Below are 22,816 nucleotides of genomic sequence, written 5' to 3'. Positions count from 1 at the left end.
CACCCTAAACACAAAAAAAAGAAGAGAAAAAACGACAGAAATAGAGAATAAAAGATCCCTGGGTGAAAACCTCCTGGAGGTGCCCAGGGCAAGCAGTGAGGGTGAAAATCTCCTAGAGGCGCCCAATTGTCTCATAAAAAAAAAGAAGGAAAAAAGATGAAAAGAAGAAAAAAGAAAAAACAGAGGAAAAAAAGAAAAAATAGAAAAACTAACTTCTTTTGAATGTATTGCAGATTGCAGGAGTGTCACAGAATAAAAAAGACATGGCCATGCTGAGTACACCCTTGATAGCTCATTTCTCCATCGCCATTGTCTTTTCCAGGCCATGGTCTCACTTGTTCTGGAAATTTTGCATCCTACAGGAAGCTCTGTGCATTCTACAGGAGGCTCCTATAGAAAACACAGAGAGCTCGAAATCAAGCTTATAAAAGAATCAAAGGGCTATAAATTTCTCCAGAAGACCTGTGGACCTCCCTACCACCATTCATCCTCCTAACCCTCCTTTCCATCCCTGCACCACTACATGTCCACTCGTTTCTTTCTTCCCTACACAAGAAAAACACAGAAATCCAGTTTTTTTTTTTTGAAAAAATGGAGAATAAACATCAACATTTCTAAACTTGTTTCTTACCTGGTGCATACCAATTTCTTTTCCTTCAGAACCTTCATTAGCTATCTTTTTAGCCCCTGCTCAAAATTCAGCCAGAAAGTTTAGAGGGAGAAGCAGTTACAGGGAATCCTCCAAGATTCCTCTACTAGTTGATCCCTTTAAAAAACAAGCTCCAGAAGTAGGGTCAGTGCAGCCACAAGTGTATGCAACGTGCAAGGAGCCATTCCTGATCAAAGATCACTAGCATGAGGTAGCCAAGCCACCAGTTCAAAAGCCACGAGTGCCAACAGTAGCAGAAATCCAAGAACAAAGTGCCAAAGTCTGAGCATGCAAAGCACAGTAGCGACTAATAGGTAAGTGGCTAAACCCGTTCCTCTGTTGCATGAATATGATTTAGAAACTACATGAACCATTGAGGTGGTCACGATTAAATGAAATTAGTGGCCAGCTCACTAGCCACCCTCGTTCAGTTCGAACAAGCCTCATCCAATTCAAACAACATTTAGTGAGTGCAATCGGCACGTGTGTTCAGTTAACTCGGGAAGAAAAACTCAAAACAGGTAGTGGTGGCGGTGTATAATGGGAATGATGGAAGTGATTGTGGGCATGCGGCATGAAGTATCATAATGGCACTAAAGTAGGGACCAACGGTCTGGATGGGCATAACGTACCCTTCCTGCCACCTCACCTCGTCACCGCAGAACACACCATAAGCTTAAGTACGCTGCAATCGAAGCCTCCACCACCTTTGTTTTAATTTTCATCGACTAGTTCTCAGCTGCAACAACTTACCTACCACCTTCAGAACCTTGAAACAATCGCTCTCTTCCAGTTTCAAAGCCCTTCCACTTATCAGGCTCTACAGGAGCATTATTGCACTCTACAGGAGCAGAAACACAATCTACACGAGCCTTTCTACAAGAAGGCAAGTGAACAACTTTGTAGAGAGAAAATTCAGGATTCTATGCCAAATTCAATCTCGAAAGAAGGTAGGCTCGGAAAACCCACTCTTCATGTTATATATTTACAAAAGGTGGTGGATTTGAAATGAAGTACTGAATTGAAAAAAGGGGAAAGTGAGAACAGAATTCTGCCTGTGTTTTTTTGAAATATATACAGTCTCTCCATTTTACTCTCTGCACTAAAAGTTTGTCTCTTTCTCCTCCATGGTATTCTCCTGTATGAAGAAGTGATGCAACCATAGGAAATTAAGCCTGTAAAGCACTGAATTTGCATTGGGTGGTCTGTCAAAGAAAAACATTGTCTTGCTCTCTGTGTTGTTTTTTAAAGAAAAACTATTGATTTCCTCCAACAGCCCGAGAAGTAAAGTAAGGTTGAGAACAAAGTTTGAAGGGCAGGAAAATTAAAATTTGTTTTTGTTAAAAAGAAGAAACACAAAAAACTCTCTTTGGTTCCAGAAAAAACCTCAGTTGTTCCTCTGTTTTCGGGTTTGAAAATTTGCTGCCTTCCTCCTCACCTGAGAATTTCCAGCAGTCACTAAACATCATGATAGGGGGTTTTATGAGAAAGGAGCCTCTGAATTCCACCAAATTGCATGAACACCCAGAAGTGGTAGCCCTCTTTACCAGGGAAAATTGGATGCCTTTCTTTGAGAAATTTCATGGGTATGATGAGGAAGTTACAGAGGAATTTTTAATATCTTTAAGACCCCATTCAAAAACCCATGCTACAGTTAGTTTCAGGGGTCTAACCATAGAACTTACACCAGAATTCATCAGCAGAATTACAGGTCTTCCAGTTGTGCTCCCCTAGAGCAAAGAAGAAAAACCAATAGGACAAGTTGCTTAAAAGACCTTTTTCCATCCTGATGAACATCCTGTGGAGGATAAGAATGAGATCAGAAGGACAAGTATACCTTTTTTATGGGGTGAGGTCAGCTACTAGATCATGAAATATATCTCCTGTGAAGGAAGATACAGTATAGTCTATGGTTATCACTTCAGATTATTGCATGAACTAAGATATGGAATGGACCTACCTGCATCTAGAAAACTCAGTCTTCCATATTTTCTCCTCCAATCCTTGATAGAGTGTGGCACCAAATTGAATGCAGGGGTTCCAGACCAACTGGCTCACCATGGGCTCATTAAATTGCTGGTAGAGGATGCCCTCCACACATACACAATCCCTATAGCCTGGGAAATTTTCAGGAACATGACTAAAGAAGATGACATAAAAACTCTCACTGATGACCTTAGTCCATCTAGCAGTGAAGAGGAGGAGCAGAAAGAGGAACTTGAGAAGGAAATCCATGAAGAAGCATAGAATATTCAGTTAGAAGAAGAAAAATAAGAAAAATAGAGAGGAGAGGAGAAACATGACACAACCACAGTTGAACCTAAAGCAGAGAAGAAAACAGCATCAAAAGCAGAAAAAGGGAAAACCATAACAGAGAAAAGGAAGAGGACAAGAACTGAAAAGAAGAAGCCCAAGATAGCTCTGAAAAAGACTGCCACTAGAAAGGCAAAAACTCAGCAAGAAGAGGAGAAAACATCACCAGAAACAACAGAAACAAAATCAGAAATAGCAGACACAGGAAAAACTACAGAGGAAGAAGAAGAAAAACAACAAGAAGAAGTGTCTCCTGAGACACTAGCAAGAGAAGCAACAACTGTTCTTGCTGCACTTAGCACTCCAGCTAAGCAAAAAGGGAAAAGAAAAATACAACCATCTATGTATTTCAAAGCTCGTAGGAGCACCAAAATCAAGATGGGCAAGCCCGAGCCACCTTCGAAAGAACCCATCATCATTGATGATGCACCTACTATAATAAAGGAGGAATCTCCCTCCAAAATATCCATCACTTATGAGAGAGGAGGTCCTAAGACCTTGACCTGGAAGGAAAGGATCAAATTAATGGACTCTAAAGCAGTCCTACAGGAGGCACATACCTCTCTACAAGAGACATTGGCAAAGCTCAAAGAAACTAAAAAAATTGAAAAGAAGGCAGAAGAATAGACCCAGGAAGAAGATAAGGCAAAAGAAATACCAGAGCCTGGATCTCAGCCTAACTTAGGCTCCTACTACAACCTTCTGGAAGGTGGGAAGATCATCCCACAAAAGTTTGTAGTGCCTCTTTTCTTCAAGCTGGAAAAGGAAAGAGTCAAGACCCACACCTGGATGCAGATTGCAAAATCCAAAGGGGTCAAAGACATAGGGCACATGGAAAACAAGTTGAGAGAGATGAGCAGAGAATTGAGCATGGTAAGGCATACAGAAAGCATCAGAAGAGCTCAATTGTAGGAAGAAAATGAATTGTTGAAAAAGTAGTTACAAGAAAGGGAACCTCATGGAGGAAATGAGTTGTTAATCTTGAAAGGACAACAACAGAAAGAGGGACCCCAGGTATATAGTGAGGCCGCAGAGAGACAGAAACAAGAAGAAGAACCACAGACCAACAGTGAGACATTGATGAAAAAACAAAAAGAAAAAGAATCCCAGGCAGAAACTAAAGTGTTGATTTTGAAAAGGCAGCTACAGGAAAAGGAAGCCCAGTTAGCATGCATGGCCAGCTGGGAAATGGAAGCATTACAGTGCAGGCAACCAGCCAAATCATATGCACTATACCTCAAAGATCAATGGCTCCAATTTCAGATTAAGACACTGGCCCAGAGGGGCACAATACCATTTCAAGATTATGGCCAATTTATGCATTTATGTGATCACAGTTCAGCTGAGGATAAAGCAAAGCTAGCAGAATTTTACCTATACAACATGGCACTTACTGACATGAATTTATGGGATCCAAATGCTGCATTGGGAGACTTTCAGCTCATGGTTATGGCATCTTGGATGAACCATGAAGAAAAGAGAGCAGTGGAAGTTCAGAAAATGATGGAAAAAGAGCTAAGTGAGCCCTTGATTATTAGAGGAGAACCAGCAGAACCCTTGGCTCTCATCTATGCCCACCAACACCTTGCAGCTAATCCTCAAGTTCTCCTTGTCTATGTTGACAAGCAAGCACATGCTATTGCTCATTTTGAGGATATGGAGAGATTGTTTGGCGATGACTGTATTCATGCCTGTATGAGAAGGTGGAATACATTGCCACACAACCTAAGGATTAGGGAGTATCACTCCCAAAACAAGATGAGGGAAGCCATGAGGAGAGTGCCCCTGTATAAGCACTTAATGCAAAATTTGAAAGCCAACTGGATTGGTCTTAAATTCAGTCCTCCACTGCTGCTAGGACTGTTGGAAGGAGTTAAGGAGGAGGCATAATAGAAACAATGGGAAGAAGTGGATAGGAAAGTAGGTTTCCATGATAGAGAGGAAGACATCACATCAGAGACATGGGATGTCAGGGAATCTGTCAGAGCCATTAAAGATGAAGAGTTAGATTAGTTTCTTAGAGGATGAGCAACCCATTTAGCAGGGGGTGATGATGAGCCCCAGAAATGGGTAATTATATGGGCTCATTCTACCTCTTATTTCGACTTAATCCACCATTCTCATTATTTTGTTGCATGTTTTTGAATATATTTATGCTAATAGAGTGAATTGGGTTAGTCACTTTGCCATGTAGTCTAATGTGTGCTTTATGCAAATTTTTTGGACAATTTTGGACAAAGACAAGGAATTTATGAGCAAATGGCAGCCAAAACTCGAGGAAAACAGGGAAGAGGACTTGTAGGGGGGTGTCTCCTTCATTAATGCCCCCTTTTCTCAAATCCTCCATTAGCAACTCGGAGCACAAAGGCCCACATTAATGATTCCAAGGGGCAGCCGAGCAAGTCAAGTAGGACCGTTGTTTATCTTCAGTTCTAGGAAGCCGAGTTCCTTGATTTTAGGAGGATTGTTGGAAGTCTTCATTTGGCTAAGTCTTAGTAGGTTAGCAAGTTATTAGTAGATTTTCGTACTTTTTTGCAGAATTGTGTTCAGCGCATTTTCGAGTTCCTTTTTGAGAACAATTTATGTAATGTAACTGCTATTTTTGATAATGAAGGTGAAATGGTTTTTGAACCAGCACTGATCTCTTTCAGAGGGTTGAAGCTCTTGGGTTAGGGCCCAACCCAAGCTTCCCAACACCTCCTTGTGTGTACTTATATGTTTTTGCTTCCATTCATGAGTTAATTTCAGTTGCATAGATTCATTTTACTTTGTTAGATTGGGTTGCTTTTTGATGGTTAGTATAGTTTCTTTGTTTCAGTTGTCCAAGTAGGTTGTTGTAGTGACAAAAAAAGATTCAAAAAGGCCAATAGCAGGCCTTGATCTCCTTTCTCCCTTCTTGGGACTATGATTCAAGGTCAAGGCACTACTGCTGCCACCAAACACACAATTTTTGCTCTTCCATGCAACTGCTAGTGTGATAACTTTGAGTTGGAAAGGTTGATATTGGTTCAGATTCATTTGCTTAGATCATTTCCTGTTCTTTTACCATAGTTCTCTTGCATGCTTTTCTGTTCATAAGGTACTGTTCAACGTTTTCTGCTTTAGGTCAGAAATTAGGTCAAGCTAGAGAAATTACAGTTTTTAGTTCTTTCTTTGGTCAGTTTTGATAAATAAATGTGCAGATCTCTTGTATAATATCTTAGCCCACCATACATCCATAGCATAGCCAACACCAGCTCACCTCTCATAGGTTCCCCCACTCATTCACATCATTTCGCCAGTCTGCCCTAATTTTTGAGTTTTTTTCCATAAAGTTGCTTTCTTTCCATTCGAACAAATCCGACCATCACATTCGTACCTGATCTTCCTTGACAAATTCTAGACACCTAAACACCTTCATCTAGCCTTCATTTCCCTTTTCCCATCATTTTTCCACCTTCAAAACTCCAAAAACAGCTTTCGGCCTCCTCCTGTAGATCCCCTGCAGCCTCCTGTAGAACTTCTTGTGAGTGATTTTTCGAAGTCCGATCCTATGAAAGTCTTCAGAAGGGTACTAAAGGCTTCTTAGGACCTCTCCACACCTTCCTCACCCTCTGCAAAAGCTAGCTCCATTCTCCTTTGCACCAAACCTCTGCATAATCACAACCAGATAAATCACAAGTATAATAATTTCACATAGAAACACTCAAAAGTAGAAAAAGATGATTTCTTCTCATTTCTTTTCAGAAGTAGCTTGAATAAATGTAATTTACCTTTTTAGTAGTTAATGGCACTCATTTCATTAGTTTCCATCTCTTTTCTTGCAAAAGTAGGGTTTGTGGGTAAACTAGGGTTTGCTAGGATTTGTGTTTCATTTCAGTTTTCATTCTCTTTCTGCAAATAGAGTAGCCTCTGTAGAGTTAGCTTTATTCCATCACGGTTAAAAGCTTCTTCTAAGAACTCATAGAATTTGGCCTAAGATCCTAGCGAACTTGCACCAGCTGACCAAGTGACAGCTTGCAGTAAGAGCTAGTACTTGTGCATACAGCACCATCGCTTCCAAGTTTGTTACGAACTATCAGGTTGATAAAATTAAAGAAGGAAGCCCCAGGAGTTGCAGCATTATTGATGCAATACTGGAGCCCACCAATTGCCACAAAGCCTATTTCACCTCCTCCATACTCTTCTCAATCATTTTTGACCTTTCTTCCACCTCACTGTGTGTTTTTTCCGAACACTGTGTATCCTACAGGAGGCCCTGTGTGTTCTACACGAGGCTCCATTAGAAATCACAGAGAGCTCGAAATGGATTTTAAAAATAGTTTGAGGAGCTAGGAAGTTTCATGAAGAGCATGTACACCCTCCTACAGCCATCCACCCTCCTGGCCATCCATCCCACACCTGCACCACCTCATTATCATGGATTTCTTTCCTTCCTGCTAAAAAAAACACAGAAACTAGTTTTTAGCAAAAAACAAAGAAATAAAAAAAACAACACCTCCAAATCTCACCTGCAGCTTACCAAATACCTCTCCATTGCCATCAACATCTCTGGTAGCATCCTCATATCTCCCAACACAAGAATCAGCTAAATTTTTTGAAGGAAGAAGCAGCTACAGGAGCTCCTGTAGGATTTCTTGTAGCAGCTGATCCCCTTAAAATCAAGCCACAACAGCAAAATAGCTGCAGCCATAGGCTTGAAGAGCATGTCTGAAGCAGATCCACCCAGAGGGTACCTGCACAAAGTAAACAAGCCACACATTAGGGTGCAAGAAGCATACAACAAAGGAGATACAGACATGCAGCAACTGAAATACGAGCATGCAGCAACAAAGAAACCAAGATGCACCAACAACACAAACATTTGACTTGTAGGTAAGTGTCTAACCCTCTCCTCTGTTGCATATATGTAATTGAAAATATGCATAAGCGAATGAGATGGTTAGGGCTGAACGATAAAGGTGGCTAGTTAACTAGGCACCCTCATCCAGTTGACTACACTCATCTGGAGATGCCACCACACGTGTGCCTAGTCAACTCACAGAAAATCCAAAGGACAGGTAGTGGAGGTTATACAAACTCCGATGGACTCCGATGCAATGATGGGAAGTGATTGTAGGAAAGAGTCATGAAGAGCCATGATGATAGAGTAGTGGGGACAAATGGTTCGAATCTGGCAACGTACCTTTTTGCCAGCTCACCCCATCACTGGAAATATCTCAAAGAAGACATAAGAATTCCTCCTCGAAACTCCTTCACCACCTTTTCATCCATTTTATTCTCATCCACTTAGCTGCAGCAAGCTCTATACCACTACCATAACCTCGAAACCATCATCCTCTATCGTTTTGAACCATCTTTATGCTATTGGCATTCTACAGGAGCAGTAACAGGTTCTACAGGAGCACCTACAGCCAGTTCTACAAGAGGGGCAGTAAGCAGTTTTTAAGGAGGAAACACGGGGTTTTTGCTCAAATTCTGGCTTGAAGAGGTAGGTTCTGTATAGACCCACCTTGAATATTAATATGTGCAAGAAATGATACAATATTAAGGAGGAATTAAGCCTGTAGAAGGAGAGGAATTCCATAAAAAAATTTCTTCCTGTTTTCTTAAAACAAACATAGTTTTTCTCTGTTTCTCGTGTCTTCAAAATTTTTTGTCTCCATCTCTACTTGGGGTGTTCCAAAAGGGTATAAGCAAAATGACAAGGGGATTCATGAGGAAGGAACCCACAAATTCAGTCAGGCTCCATGAACATCCCGAGGTGGTAGCAATTTTCACGAGAGCCAATTGGATGCCATTTTTCAAAAAATTTCGAAGGTTTGATGAAGAAGTGGTGTTAGCACTTGAAATTTCACCTCAGGCTGAAAAGACAAATCTCAAAGCTACATCAAACCATTCAGCCTCGTAGCTAGCCCTACGGGGCAGGAGAAGGCTCTCTCCGGTCAATCTCGGTAGATCTTCAATGGGATGAAATGACCAACACGGCAACACTGATATTAGGCTAGTAAACTGATTTGAAGGTTGATTTGGGGGTTTTTGTGTTTTTTGGTGGCAAATTGAGGAACTGCAATTTAGGGTGCGGGGATTGGACATAGTTTCTGCAGGGGGGTCTTTGGGGCAAGGTAGGAATCTGTATTTATGTCTTTAGCTGAAATGGATGATTAGGAAGAAAGATAAGAAGGCTAAAGAGAGCAAACAATGGATTTGAATTCTCTTTAGACAGCAGAAAACATAGAAATTAAACAAATTTAAAAGTAGAGCATGGCAAGCATGAATTCTAACTTTATCACTTCATTTGTTTAATATGCAGCAGTATAGAAAAGAAATGAATCACATAACAAAGCTTACAATAACATGTAGAAACACACCATCAACACATGAGTCCACAAGAATCCCAAAGATGACTGCAAAACCCTGGTCTTCCTTAGCCAAAAATTGCAGAGATACAAGTGAGATATACAATGATAGCTCCTCCCTCAAGAGTCCAACCATGAAAATGAGCAAGAAAGTACATAATATAGATGATATAACCTCTTTACCTGCCTCCATGAGTCGAGCTCACTATCCTAGGAGCTGTTTGAACAACTTCTAAACTAAGCACTACAAAATAGGCAGTCAAAACAACTTGCCTCTATAAACTTGGAAACCAGTTCATACAGTCAATTTTTACCCTTTACATGAGAGAAACTTCTAGAAGAGTTAAACCAGAGTAAAAGTATCCAAAAAGTGTCATAATTACAGTCAAGAGGACCACCATCGACCTCAGAAAGTCAAACTGGAGCTAAACTGCAATTTCTGAGCTGAACTGGTCAAATCTGGCAAAGTTCCCTCAACGGGTCGCGCACATCTTCATCAACGGGTCGCGCACTTTGGAGCCCTGTTTGGAGGCCTTCCCGGTGTTAGAATGAAGTGAAGGATAGCTCGTTGGAAAGGTATCTGAGTCTAATTTCCAACCCAACCGGAATTTTTGGATTTGGAGGTCATTTGCTTAGTCAAAAGTCAATTCTCCCAAAACTACTTCTGCAGCTCAAAAAAGGGGCAGAAAGTCAAAATTTGGCTGTATTTTGACCTTTTTGAGGCCTAAAACTCCATGAAAACTCAAGTCCATCCATAGGCATGTGTAACTTTGTATGAAAAATCCAAAAATGTTGAGTTTTTTCAAAACGGAGCTACGATGACAAAGGGTCTCACCGGGGGTGAGACCCGTTGAGAAGCCAAAACCTGTAAATTTCCCAAAAATACCAAAATTACCCAAAATTCTCCAAAATTTTTGGGATTTGTGCTGTAGATGATGCTAGTGAGTGCCATGATCCTTGAGGGATGCCTCAGCCAAGATACAGAGTGGATTTGGCCTTTTTCTCCGTTTTAGTGCCTCGGTCAACCTCCTTTGGAACATTTTAATTTTTGCCTTGCAAACATGCATCCTCGCCCAATAGTGATTCTTCATGTTCCTTAGCAGCTTTTTCTCTTGGTTGGCCTTAGCCAACAACCTCTCCAAGTGAGCATTCTCCTGAATGAGCAATGACTCCCGGTCAGCAGGCAATGGATCACCGGGCCTCCTACGGTTTAGGACTCGGTCACTACGAATCTTCTAAAGCTCATCAAGCGCCTTCTCCTCCTCTAGCTGTGTGTTCCACTGCTCTAGATAAGTGATGGTCCATTAGGCACCCTCGAGTCTCCGCAACAAAACATCATTCTCGACCCTGAGATGCTGAATGATCTCCTTTGCCTCTTGGCTAGGAGAACTGGCCTCGAGATCAATCATCGGATCCTCATGAATGATGGGCTCTTTGCCCCTCTGCAGTCCCTGTGCTGGTGAAGAAAGCGAGGCCCCTTCCACCTGATGTGGAGATAACACTCGCTGATCTGAAGATGAAAGCGAGACCCCTTCCACCTGCTGTGGAGATAGTACTCGCCTAGCTGCTGCAAATAAGGCCCTTGGGCCTTTCTGATATGTGACCAAAGGAATGGAGCTGACATGTCGGGTGACGAGAGCATCAGGCTGCTGAGATGGTCCTCCCTCCTCATGAATGGCCTCCTGATGTGGCTGAGGTGGCACTGTGAAAAACTCACGGGAGATGAACTCCTCCCATGAGATGCCCTGCTGAGTCAACTGATGTGAGACTATGAGCTGAATCAAACCATAATGGCAAAGGCTCCTGTACTGCTGAGCCGGGGTCTTCCTCTGCAACATGGGCACCGTCCTCTGAATGTTATGAAACAAGAAGACCGGGAGGTTCATCATCCTCACCCGGGTGAAATGCATCAACAGGCGAATGTGATATGAATACACCTGTGAAAATATGCCCTCACAGGTAAAGTAATGCATAATAAGTCTCATGAGGGGAGCATGCTCGCTCCGGAGAAATCTGAAAGGGAAAACACCCGTCAACAGTCTCACAAATGATGGCCGGACATAGGGCTCAAAGTGAACAAAATCAAGTAATCTGTGCTTAGGCCACACCTCACCCACATTTGGTATCCCTGTAGCCTCTGAGATCACCTCAGGTGTCAATGTGAATTTCACCCCTGCAAGAGTGACATATCCATCATGGAGGTGTAAGACAAACAAGCGGGCCAACTCTCTATGATGCTGAATCTGAGAGATCCTCTCACAAAACTGATAGCAAGACATGTACTGGAAGCAATTCACTGCCAAAGGACATGCCTGTAATTCTGCCAAAGAAGTAGGCTCTTCCCGCTTATGATGTCCTCCCTTACCTCCTCGACGAGGCCTCCTCTGTTCCTCAACCTCTGTAGATGATGAATGGTCATCACTTTTCTCATAAGTTTCGGTTTCTGACATAGTTTTGGAGCAAAGTGGACAAACTGAACTGATGTCTCTGCCTGCAAAAAGTGCTGAAATCTATGTTGTTTCAAGGGGAAAAAACATGAGGGGAATGTTAGGGGAGGGAACTTCTTAACAAGGAATGGGAATATATGAAAATAACAGGGAATTTCAAGGGAAATTTTACAAATGATCATGCTTATAGGAACATGTATTTGAATTTAGGAAATCATTTGCAAAGATGTTTGTATATGGGACAAAAAACATGTGTGATAGTAAACATGGAAGGAGCATACATGTATCAATAGGGACATAGGGAAACCATACACCAAATTTACTTATAGGAGTTCATGTGTATCATAAGGCAATTTTTTTTTTTGATAAGGAGTACATGTACATTGTTTTAACATAGAGGGAAGGTTTTCATGTACAAGGGGATGTCAAGGGCATGTAGGGGTTATGTACATGACTTTAGATATACAGCAACATTTATTTTCACATGACTCTTTTCTTTATTTGCAAATGTATCTTTTCTTTTTGCTTTTATTTTTGCATGTGTATGGTAGAGGGAATTATGGTTTTGTGTGCTTGGGAGAGGGGTAGGGTTTATAGATTAGGGATGGGGGAAAAAGTTTACATTTTATGTACAAATAATATGGGATAGAGTTGAAAGCATGACTGTGAATGAAAGGGGAAAAGAGGGAAGGAACCAAATGGGACAAAATCACTTGAAATAGTCACAAAACCCTAGCATTTTACAAACATTAACAAGCAGCCATTTATGTCCTTTCATTCGCATAATGTGAGGTTAAAATCATAGAATACAACCTTATTTTCATCATCAACCTCCAAAACAATGAGTAAAGACCCTACCTCGAGCAATGTAGATGATTTGAAGAGAAATTAGGGAATTTCTTTGAGTTTTACAGGCCAGCGGCTCAACGGGTAGCGCAGGCCTCCCAACGGGTCGCGCACCGCCCAACGGGTCGTGCCCGTTGATTTTTTAGACTGCTGGAGTGCTTTGGATGGGTCGCGCACCGCCCAACAGGTCGCGCACCTCCTTGAACGAGTCACGCACCTCCCTGCTGCCCGAAATGACTGTAATTTCGCTCCTTTCTCCAATCACTCTCTCAAAACCTCTCTTGCAAGCTTTAGAATGCACAATGAAAGTGAAAGGAGGGAATATGACCTTTTATAAACTTCATTTGAAAAAATTTCATCCATAAACCCACTTTATAAAGTTTATTTTTGACACTTTTTAAAACACTGATTTCTTGGTTTCCTTTACTCTGAATTTCACTTTTTGAGTGCTTTTGCTTTGACTCTTTTTTGCAGGTAGATCATCTGAAGGACTGTGGCAAGGGGACCAGGGTTGTTGATGCCTTTTAGAAGACTTTTGGAAATTTATTCTTTTTACAAAAATTTATCATGACCTTGGCTTTAAAAACAGAGTTTTTAAATCCAAGGTTAGAAATGAACTGTATATGATGAAAAAATCAAAGTAACATGTTTACCATCCTCCCTCTGGCTTGCTGGGGACTCAAGGATTTTCAGAGACATGACCTTGCAAAGACAAATGACCAAAACCCTAGACCTAGAATTTTGACATTAAGACACATCAAGACAAGCTTAAAAAACTCAATGACTGATATGACCTGATCCAGCAAAGCCAAGAGGGGTATGAATTGACCAGCTCCTCCATCAGGGTTATGGCATGCCTAACGGGATGCAAACTTTGACACTGATGAGACACCTACTAATGCAAATGCAAAGAGCTTTGATCACTGATGGAGGGCTTTCAAGACCGACACTAACAAGTGGCTCAGGATATTTCCCTTGCTTTAGTACCTCGTTCAAAGACCCATGCCATTGTTACTTTCAGAGGTCTCACCATGGAAATCACCCCAGAATTTATCAGTAGAGTTACCAGATTTCCCCTTGGATTACCTTGGAGAAAAGATGAAAAGTCAATGGGACAAGTTTCCAAGAAAACCTTCTTCCAACCAGATGAACATCCTGTAGAAGACAAAAATGGCATTATAAGAACAAGCATACCTTACCCTTGGGATGAGGTCAGTTACCAAATCATCAGGTATATTTCCTGTGAAGGGAGGTATAGCATAGTTTATGGCTACCATTTTAGACTTCTCCATGAGCTGAGATATGGCATGGGCACTCCCACACCCCAAAAACTCAGCGTCCCCTATTTTCTCCTGCAGTCCCTTATAGAATCTAGCATTAAGTTAAAGGCAGGAGGTCTAGATCAATTGGCTCACCATGGGTTAATTAAACTATTAGTGGAAGAATCCCTCCACACCTTCACAATCCCCATAACATGGGAAATATTCAGAAATATGACAAGAGAAGATGATATAAAGGCCTTCACATATGACCACAATCCTTCTAAAAGTGAGGAGGAAGAGCAACAAGGGGAAGAAGGGGAGGACATTGAGGAACAAACAGAGGAGGAAGACACCAAAACAAAGAAGGAGGAAACTAAACCAGAGGAGGAAGAAACCAAAACAGAGCAAGAGTAAACAAAACTAGTAGAGACAAAGAAGACAAAAAGAGAGGAACAAGGGGCAGAAAAGACAGAAGTGTCTCCCGAGACCTTAGAAAGGGAGATAGAAGCTTCCCTTTCTTCCCTTAGCACCCCTGTGAAACCCAAACAAAAGAGGAAGAAGCAAACATCAATGTACTTTAGGGCTCGGAAAAGCACAAGGATAAAAATAAGAAAGCCACAACCATCTTCAATAGTGCCTATTGTAATTGAAGATTCACCCACTGTCGAAGGGGAAGAATCTCCCTCTAAAACCCCCATCACATATGAGAGAGGAAGTCCCAGATCTTCCACCTGGAAGGAAAGAGTGCAACTATAGGACTCAAAAACAGCTCTACAGGTGATAGAGGGTGTTAGCACTTGGAATTCACCTAGGCTGAGATAGACAAACTCTCAAGGCTACATCAAACCATTTCACCTCGTAGCTAGCCCTACGAGGTATGAGAAGGCTCTCTCTGGTCAGATTTGATAGATCTTTCAATATGATTAGGCTGACCAATTAAGAATAAAGATTTTAGGCTAGTAAATTGATAGGGGGGTTGATTTAATGATTTTTGGGGTTTTTGGTGGCAATTGGAGGGAGTGCAATTCAGGGTGCGGGGATTGAGCACAGTTTTGCAGGGGGATCTTTGGGGCAAGGTAGGAGTGAGCGCTGATGCCTTAATCTGAGATGGATGATCAAGGATGATAGAGGAGGAGCTAAAGAGGGCAAACAACCATTTTGAATCCTCTCTAGACAGTAGAAAACATAAATATTGAACAAACTAAAAAGTTGAGCATGTCAAAGCATGAATTCAAACTTTACCACTTCATCTGTCCAATTAGAAGCAAAAGAGAGATGTGGAATACATAAACAAACTTACAAGAACATGTAGAGAACACACCATCAACACATCAATCCACAAGAATCCACAATGATGTCTGCAAAACCCTGGCCTTCCTTTCCTTAAATTGCAGAAATAGATGTACAATACACAATAAAGCTTTCTCCCACAAGAGTCCAACCATCAAAATGAGAAGGAGAGAGCATAATATAGACCATCTAGACCATCTAACTCCTTTCCCCACCTCTAGGGGTCGAGCTCAGCTTTCTAGGAGCAGTTTGAACAAATCCTAAACTAAGAACTAGAAAATAGGCAGCCAAACAACTTGCCTCTATTACTTAGCTAACTCATCCATGCATTAATTTTTCACTTTTTACATCATGGAAGCTTCTAGAAGGATAAAGAAAGATAAAATCTACCAAAGTGCCATGAAAATATTCCATTTATCCATCATTTACAAGTAATAATAGTCAACCATAGTCAAAACAATGTTTTTTGACCGAAAATGTGAATTCTGGCAAATCTGGAAGTTCTGGTCGCGCCCCTTCACATCTGTTTTTGAGTGGGTTCCACTGGTCCAAATCAGGTGCAAGATGGCTCATTGGAAAGCTTGGCCTATCTACTTTCCATCCCAAGTGTAATTTCGGAATTTAGTGTTGATTTGACCCCTCAAAAACCATTTCGCCCAAGGTCACTTTCTGCAACTCAAAAAGTGGGCAGAAAGTCATTTTTTTTGATGTATTTTGAGCTTTTGGAGGCTCAAATCTCAAAATCAGGCTTCTCCCAAGTATTGGTAATTTTTCTTTTTGCATGCACTTTCCAAAAATGCCAAGTTTTCAAAATTCCGAGCAATCCTCCAGAATGGTCGCGTGCGGGGCGCGACCATTTCAATGGCCAAAACCTGTAAATTGCACAAAAAATTTACAAATGACAAAATTTTCTCCAAATTTCTTGAAATTTGGGCTGGGAGTCCCCAATCAAGTACCATGCTCATTCAAAGAGGCTTTGGCCAAAATTTGGAGTGGATCGGGCGTTTTCCTTCGTTTTTGTGCTTTGGCCAACCGTCCTTGGAGCACCTTCGTTCTCGCGGGTATTTTTGACATTTCTCTCAAACCATGACACCTGTGTAAAAAGTGAAAGAGGTTTGTCTTCCTTGGCATGTTGTGGACAAAAACCTCTCTCAGTTTTTCAAAATTCATCTTTGATTTCTCAGAAACAGCTTTTGAGTGAAACTTGTCCCGATGTGTGAAACAAGGGATTTGGTCGAAATGAAGCGGAATGAAGGGGATAGTGGGCTTCTAAATTCTTGGGGAAATTTTGGGGAGTAGGGAGGGATGTTAGGAAGTAGGGGAAAGTGGAATCTCAGAGATTGAGTGAGGGGAAGGGGTCGAAAAGGGCAAAACACAGGCCCAACCTAGAAAATTGCCAGGTTGTAGCTAGAAACTAGGGTTTGTGCAAAAATGAGGAATTTGGCGGATCTGAGTGTTGGGAAGTGTTTGATAAGGTACTTTAAGGATAGGGGAAGGTGTATGAACATCAGGAAACAAGTTTTGCCGGTGATTTGACCATCCAAGAGAAATTGCCTTCAAAACCCTAGGAGAGGGAAATGACCTTGCCTGGGCGCAACATGAAGCATGAACAAGGTGTAAAATGACTCATTAGACACTGACATGATAATGAAAACCCTATGAATGATGATAAACTCAGCTGAATAGTGACATGGACTGCCATTTGGGCAAACCCTAGACCTAATGCCTAGTGAACAAATTTTTCTTGAAGACTCACTGAAATAACAAAATTTGACCTTGACACTTCAAAATCACTTTGTAAGAGCATATTTGATCACTGTAGGAAGGCTGAAAAGACTGACACTAACATTGGCTCCAATGGGGATGGTAGCTCCTTGGAGGTGCCAAGAACCTTAGACCTCTTGGGAGAGCAGACCAGTGCTTTATTCATTGGGCAATGGAGTCAATATTTACACCTTTGACACAAAACTTTGACACATTTATTGAATTAAAACTTGACTGAAAACTGACTGAAACTTAACTGAAGCTTGACTCAAACCGACTCGATGGAAAACTGAAATAACTTGAAAAAACTCACTCAATAGACCAAACACAAATGACTCATAACTGAGTTAACTAAAACAAGAACTTACAAAGCTTTTTGAAGGGCAGGAGTCCATCAAGATGTGAAATCATGATGACAACCACCTGTGTTTCTTTCAAGACAATATACCATCAAACGATATCAAAATGCCAATGCAACCAATCAAGCAGATGCCTTCTTGATTGATTCTTCTTATCAGATCTTCTGGTCAACAATGAATACTGGTAATTGGGCATCCAAAAACATAGCTGACCATGATCTCCTTCATCAATGAACACTGCAATAAACACTATCACTGCTGGTTGCAACAAGTCTGCCATTAGATCCTGGAAAACATGAAGACTTGACATTGCCACCTCCTGCTGAAAGAACAAGGTGTCCTTTGTTTCAAATTCTGATCTACCTTCCTCATGTGCTTCAGTAAAAGTATGCTCATGGGCTTCAAAAATCTCTGAACAAATGGATGAGCAGATCTCTTCTTGGAAAAACATTTCAGCACATGAAACATATGAAGAATCTGAAAGGTAATCCTGTATGCTATGATCTCCGGTAGTCAGACAATATGGTGGGTGATCTTCATATGATATGATAGCCAGATTATCATCTTTGTGAAGGAAAACATTATCTATTTGCTGATCTACAAGACAGTCATCTTTTTCAACAGAGGAAAAAGTTTTCCCAACACTTTCCTGACTATGTGCACACTGCCGATTTGCTTTAGCTTGGGTTGTAGCATGACCTTTCAAAAGCTGATCTATCTCCTCTTCAGACAAAGGAGATAAGACTTTCTGTTTTCTTCTGCTTAAATAATAATTATCTTCATATGACAAGGCATTCAAACTATCATTTATTACTGAGTTATTGAAAGGAGATTCATCACTTACTTGCACAAAGATCTCACCTTGCTGTTCATGAACATCTGAATCCAAAACTCTGTCTATGATCTCAACAGTAGAGCTCTCTTTGATGGGTTGCAGCACAAGGTATGCTTGGTCATCACAATCTGAATGTAGTTCTGAAGTAGCTGACCGGGCATTATCACAATCTATAATCTGGTCATCTTCTGTGGGCAGATCTGAAACAAGCTCTTCTCTTTCATCAATTACAGCCATATGACCATCTTCAACCTGTTGATCTTGACAAATATCCTCTAATATTTGTGTGTGCTGCTGAAACGGCTTTTCATACAGGGCTTCCATGATCTCTTCATCCATGAAATTATCATCTTCATAAAACTTCTCAAGGCTTTCAATAAAACTATAAGCATGCTTGCAACAGTCTTGAACTAAATTCAATGATGGATAAGAGTCCTTATATCTTTCAATGAACATAGCATGAAAATCCTTTAAACAATAAATACAAGCAGGTGGCAAACTTTCATACCATGATTGGGCTTTACCTTCCAGAGTGGCCAAGAATATCTTCATCAAGCAATCTTCAGGAAAATCAACCTTCAACTTGTGAATATGCATGTGAAATCTAACTAGATGTAAAGCAGCATCCTTCTTACCATCATCATTAAATATAGGCAGATTCCTTGACCAATCTACCTTGGGAATCTTATTTGGAAAACCGGGGATGTGATCTCGGCTCAAGGGAGCGTATCTTCTTGCAATCTGATCCATCTTACAGCTACTGATCTCTCTGCAGTGAAGTCACCATGAAGCACTGATCGCTGGATTCTTCAGTGAAAGGAGTCGCCAAGTGAATGATTTCAGCCTTGCAAGTGTCTGATCGTTGTTCACTATCAACAATCAGATCTGAACTTGATATATGTACTGGGGTAAAGAGTCAATGAAGCGCTACGTTCACAAGCTCACGGAGATTGACTGAAGCAGCGTTTATCTACTAACGCTGATGTAAAACAAGAGCGTTTTCGAAGGCTTCTGGCGTAACTTCAGGCTCCGTCTAAGACTTATGAAATAACACATCAATGAGCAAAAGATCAGTTTGTTCTCCCCAGTATGGTCGCCAATATGTTAGCGCTTGGAATTCACCTAGGCTGAGATAGACAAACTCTCAAGGCTACATCAAACCATTTCACCTCGTAGCTAGCCCTACGAGGTATGAGAAGGCTCTCTCGGGTCAAATTTGATAGATCTTTCAATATGATTAGGCTGACCAATTAAGAATAAATATTTTAGGCTAGTAAATTGATAGGGGGGTTGATTTAATGATTTTTGGGGTTTTTGGTGGCAATTGGAGGGAGTGCAATTCAGGGTGCGGGGATTGAGCACAGTTTTTGCAGGGGGATCTTTGGGGCAAGGTAGGAGTGAGCGCTGATGCCTTAATCTGAGATGGATGATCAAGGATGATAGAGGAGGAGCTAAAGAGGGCAAACAACCATTTTGAATCCTCTCTAGACAGTAGAAAACATAAATATTGAACAAACTAAAAAGTTGAGCATGTCAAAGCATGAATTCAAACTTTACCACTTCATCTGTCCAATTAGAAGCAAAAGAGAGATGTGGAATACATAAAAAAACTTACAAGAACATGTAGAGAACACACCATCAACACATCAATCCACAAGAATCCACAATGATGTCTGCAAAACCCTGGCCTTCCTTTCCTTAAATTGCAGAAATAGATGTACAATACACAATAAAGCTTTCTCCCACAAGAGTCCAACCATCAAAATGAGAAGGAGAGAGCATAATATAGACCATCTAGACCATCTAACTCCTTTCCCCACCTCTAGTGGTCGAGCTCAGCTTTCTAGGAGCAGTTTGAACAAATCCTAAACTAAGAACTAGAAAATAGGCAGCCAAACAACTTGCCTCTATTACTTAGCTAACTCATCCATGCATTAATTTTTCACTTTTTACATCATGGAAGCTTCTAGAAAGATAAAGAAAGATAAAATCTACCAAAGTGCCATGAAAATATTCCATTTATCCATCATTTACAAGTAATAATAGTCAACCATAGTCAAAACAGTGTTTTTTGACCGAAAATGTGAATTCTGGCAAATCAGGAAGTTCTGGTCGCACCCTAGAAGTTCTGGTCGCGCCCCTTCACAGCTGTTTTTGAGTGGGTTCCACTGGTCCAAATCAGGTGCACGATGGCTCATTGGAAATCTTGGCCTGTCTAATTTCCATCCCAAGTGGAATTTCTGAATTTAGTGTTGATTTGACCCCTCAAAAACCATTTCTCCCAAGGTCACTTTCTGCAACTCAAAAAGTGGGCAGAAAGTCATTTTTTTGATGTATTTTGAGCTTTTGGAGGCTCAAATCTCAAAATAAGGCTTCTCCCAAGTATTGGTAATTTTTCTTTTTGCATGCCCTTTCCAAAAATGCCAAGTTTTCAAAATTCCGAGCAATCCTCCAGAATGGTCGCGTGCGGGGCGCGACCATTTCAATGGCCAAAACCTGTAAATTGCACAAAAAATTTACAAATGACAAAATTTTCTCCAAATTTCTTGAAATTTGGGCTGGGAGTCCCCAATCAAGTACCATGCTCATTCAAAGAGGCTTTGGCCAAAATTTGGAGTGGATCGGGCGTTTTCCTTCGTTTTTGTGCTTTGGCCAACCGTCCTTGGAGCACCTTCATTCTCGCAGGTATTTTTGACATTTCTCTCAAACCATGACACCTGTGTAAAAAGTGAAAGAGGTTTTTCTTCCTTGGCATGTTGTGGACAAAAACCTCTCTCAGTTTTTCAAAATTCATCTTTGATTGCTCAGAAACAGCTTTTGAGTGAAACTTGTCCCGATGTGTGAAACAAGGGATTTGGTCGAAATGAAGCGGAATGAAGGGGATAGGGGGCTTCTAAATTCTTGGGGAAATTTTGGGGAGTAGGGAGGGATGTTAGGAAGTAGGGGAAAGTGGAATCTCAGAGATTGAGTGAGGGGAAGGGGTCGAAAAGGGCAAAACACAGGCCCAACCTAGAAAATTGCCAGTTGTAGCTAGAAACTAGGGTTTGTGCAAAAATGAGGAATTTGGCGGATCTGAGTGTTGGGAAGTGTTTGATAAGGTACTTTAAGGATAGGGGAAGGTGTATGAACATCAGGAAACAAGTTTTGCCGGTGATTTGACCATCCAAGGGAAATTGCCTTCAAAACCCTAGGAGAGGGAAATGACCTTTCCTGGGCGCAACATGAAGCATGAACAAGGTGTAAAATGACTCATTAGACACTGACATGATAATGACAACCCTATGAATGATGATAAAATCAGCTGAATAGTGACATGGAATGCCATTTGGGCAAACCCTAGACCTAATTCCTAGTGACCAAATTTTGCTTGAAGACTCACTGAAATAACAAAATTTGACCTTGACACTTCAAAATCACTTTGTAAGAGCATATTTGATCACTGTAGGAAGGCTGAAAAGACTGACACTAACAGAGGGAATTACTCCCCTAGGGCTTTTTGGGTTGAAGCCCTAGCAGACTGAAAGTTATCTATTCAAAGAAACATGCATTCACACAGCCATTATGCTATTATAAGCAAATTCTATGATAAGGGTACGTACCTTTGGTCCTACGTTTGAGAAGGCCTTTAGGGTCCAAACCCTTCTTGGAGTTCCCTTCTTCTCTTTTGTCCTGCAAAACAACCAATTCAAAGAACACAACAGTATATGGAAAAAAACTTATAAAGAAACCATCTTCATGTTATAAAGAAAGGTAGTTAGTTATGAAATCCAAACAACCTTTTGTATATGAATTCTAAACATGAATATCATTAACATAAAGAAGATTCATTTCGGGAACCAAGACATGTGTTTCTTTTATTATAGACAAATAAAGTACATAAAAAGGAATATTTTCACTTGAGTCACCTTCAGCAGGCTCCAAGCAAAGCTTCCTTCTGGATCCGTTCTAGCCTCAAACCTCTAACAAACTCCTTCCATGACTCTCTCCATGATGTCATAAATGGTGGATGAACATCAACGCACAAGGAAACAAACGTGTCCTGTACAAAATGGGGGAAGGGCAGAAGGCACAAGGGAATTCAGACCTGGTCAAGGGAAAAATCTCAGCATAATAACCTTTCTCTCTCTTCTCTCCTCCTTTAGGCCTTCCCTTTGAGGTCTTTTTATACCAACTCCAAAGTAGTTTTTTAGTTAGGAGTTGGTTTGGAACAGTTGGGCCACGGGCACTAACAGGTGATCATCAGGTAAAACCCGCGATCTCCGCCCGAAAATAAGGAGTGTTATATTTTTTTAAGTGTTTTAATACATACACGCGGGTTGGTTATACACATACCCGCGTATACACGCTTTTAACTTAGGGCAATGTCGCGTATAAGGGATAAAACACTGTTTTTTAAATTTTAGGACCAGGTTTGGAAGGAGGGGTTGCCCTAGCCCATGAATACATCATCACAAACCATGAGAGTGAGATTTGGAGCTATAACAGATGCCCCCTAATATATGAGGTCAGAAGGGGTACATGATGGCCGAAATATATTATGCGAGTACATGGAAAGGAAGTCTGTCAAAAACCGAGGAGGACTTCACCAGAATTCAGCCTGCCAAGCCACCAAAGGAGATCAGAAAGAAACATTGTCTGAGGTGGGCATACCCATGCTCAGAAAAAGTAAAGCATGTCCGCATATCAAGTACAAGCGGATCCACTAAGTATAAA

This window comes from Pinus tabuliformis, chromosome 4_2 (genome assembly GCF_031772625.1).
Source record: "Pinus tabuliformis cultivar Carrire ecotype Pingquan chromosome 4_2, CPIR1, whole genome shotgun sequence".
In the NCBI taxonomy this organism is placed as follows: Eukaryota; Viridiplantae; Streptophyta; class Pinopsida; order Pinales; family Pinaceae; genus Pinus; species Pinus tabuliformis.
This window is presented reverse-complemented; position numbering follows the sequence as displayed.